General features: G+C 37.2%; 1 protein-coding gene across 9 annotated transcripts in view; it reads right to left on the bottom strand.

Annotated features, from left to right (window-relative positions):
* The window catches only part of LOC106884127 (divergent protein kinase domain 1A), a 55,936-nt gene extending 54,505 nt beyond the window's left edge, over positions 1 to 1,431 (bottom strand). Inside the window, exon 1 of one of the 9 annotated variants that reach the window (XR_008266490.1) lies at positions 333 to 1,431. The gene's annotated coding sequence lies outside the window, so the exon portion shown is untranslated. The remainder of the gene's footprint in view (positions 1 to 332) is intronic. The other 8 variants (XR_008266492.1, XR_008266493.1, XR_001411201.2 and 5 more) reach the window with 8 other exon arrangements.
* Positions 1,432 to 2,437: the final 1,006 nt, after the last annotated feature.

A 2,437-nucleotide genomic window follows, 5' to 3' on the forward strand; every position in this document is an offset into this window, starting at 1 on the left:
ATATATATATATATATATATACACAGGCACGTTTTTATCTGTAATCAAAACAGATATAAGTGCTATCCGACAGTACATATAATCGTTTTCATATGTGTGTGTACGTGTGTAGTCATTTCATGGAAATTAATGATTCTACGATTTACCTTTTTATTTACTTTTTGGGGGAGTTTGGGTCTTTTTTTTTTTTTGTTTTTTACATATTTGATTTTGAAAACCTGAACTGCTTCTATTTAGTTTACTCCACCACAATATAAAAAACAACTTCCCAACCACGATATATCAAAATAAAAAAAAAGAGAATCAAATGTATTTTGTCGTGTATATTTTACCTGAATATCATTGTGGGTTAATTTCGAAGATCTGCCAGATATTTGTCCCAAGAGCTGTTGGTTGGTGTTAGCAGCAACAGAGGATCCATCCTTTCCCCTTGGACACATCATTACTTCTGCAGGTAAGCATGGGAACAACAACAAACTTCCACGTGACTTCCGTTGTTGAGCTTTAATAAATTTAAATATCTTCACGCTATCATCTGTTTCACCCAACAATTCTTTCCTTTGTATATATAAATATTAATTTTTCCACATTTTTTTCAGTTTATTAACCTTAGCAAAATAACGTAGCTTTAAAATCTCTTCTCGTTTTTCGTCCGGCATTTGTTCTGTGTTCTCGATTTTTGGTTATTATAGCTGTATTTCTTCACCTGACAATACTGCTTTCTGCCATCTCTCTTACCCTTTTACGACGCTTTGTAATGCACCATAAGTTTGTTGTGAGTGTGTGTGTCTAGACAAATATATATATATATATATATATATATGTATGTATGTGTGTGTATTATAGTTCCATTCGTATATCAGAGGCCTTATAGAGGAAATATGGTTCTTATAGCCTTTTGTGTACGCACCTTCTATCCACAATTCGATTTGTCAGCAATCCTTCGTTACTAGTAGACGACGCCGATCACCCACACAAGTTTCCCTTATGACATAGATAAAGAGGTTAGGCTAAACAAGAGCGTGAATGGCGTCGTCTACTAATACCGAAGGATTGGCGGTTTGACTTCCCAATTATCATGTCTTTGTAGAAGGTGTCCGCTGTTGTTTTAGTTCTGCATAGTCTGTCTTCAGTCACTGTTTGATTTCAAGGTTATATGCAGCGGCCTTAGTCAAAGTTAAGGTTACATGCGGTGAGGCGAGCTGCCAATGATGACAAGAACTTCGTGGTTAGTGACCCAGTCATTCCAAACGTCACAGGCTGGAAAATATAGTTCACTGCCAGGTCCCGATACTTTAGGGTTTTGTTCCATTTGGCTACAGTAGCAATGACTGTCCCATTTACCGCAGCATCCAGGATGTGGGAGGGAGCAAAAGAGTCACTGACTGTGGTACCCCAGATGAAGCACCTACCTCTAACCTGGAGACATAGAGCAAGACCTTCTGGTCTCTTTCCATCACTTCTACGCTATTAAGCGTGAAGTTGTAATAAAAGAAGCAGTTTAATAAAAAAAAAAAGTTGTATTAAATACAAAACATTATTGGAAAATATATTCTAAGTACCGTATTAATGTATATGTCATACTATTTTATATTTGAGTTTAACTGGAAAAAACTATCAACAGGAAAAAAAATTTGCAAAACAAAGACACACTATGTGGTAGTACGACACCACCAGATGACGCCAGTTGGCAGACTGATGCCTGGGGGTTACATAAAGTGGTTTCTAGCAGCAGAAGCCTGAACAACAATGGGCTTGTCCCACAGAGAATGTCTCCAGTTACTTTTGGGTACCCCCTCATATTTGCTTGGCCATTAGTTATTTGAAAAATAAGAAACTGCCAAATCTTGGAGAAGATTTTTCCTTGATTTGCTTGTCAAATGCTGAGATGTGTTCTGCTTGAATGCCACCAGAGCTCAGCAATTGCTTTGGCCTACTTGGCAAAAGGTGTGATGTCTATCCTCTATGGTGATCTCAAACCACTGCAAAGATGTTAACTTGTGAAAAGGGTGCAAATTTCAAGTATATCTAGGGATGATGGGACTATCTTGGGATGATTGGACTATCTTGAGATGATGGGACTGTAAGGGACGACCGTGCGAACTCAAAAAGGAGAAATGGTGACGAATGGAAAAACAGAGGACTCCTTTTATTTAAACGCGTCACACGGTCGAACACACAATAATATATATCAATAATGATATATATGATATGTTATACGACGATAACATAGATGACCAGTAATGAAAGACCACAACCGTATTAGATGAATAACAGAGATATTTATCGTAGCGTTAAAGATGTATGTCTGTGTGAGAGTGTGAATGCGACATATAAGAACATAATCAAAGACAGGCCGTCATACAAAGAAAAGTGTGTATGTGAGTGATACATGTGTGTATGAGAAATATTACAGCAGAGAAAAAGAGAGTCAATA

The sequence above is a fragment of the Octopus bimaculoides genome, chromosome 21 (genome assembly GCF_001194135.2).
Source record: "Octopus bimaculoides isolate UCB-OBI-ISO-001 chromosome 21, ASM119413v2, whole genome shotgun sequence".
In the NCBI taxonomy this organism is placed as follows: Eukaryota; Metazoa; Mollusca; class Cephalopoda; order Octopoda; family Octopodidae; genus Octopus; species Octopus bimaculoides.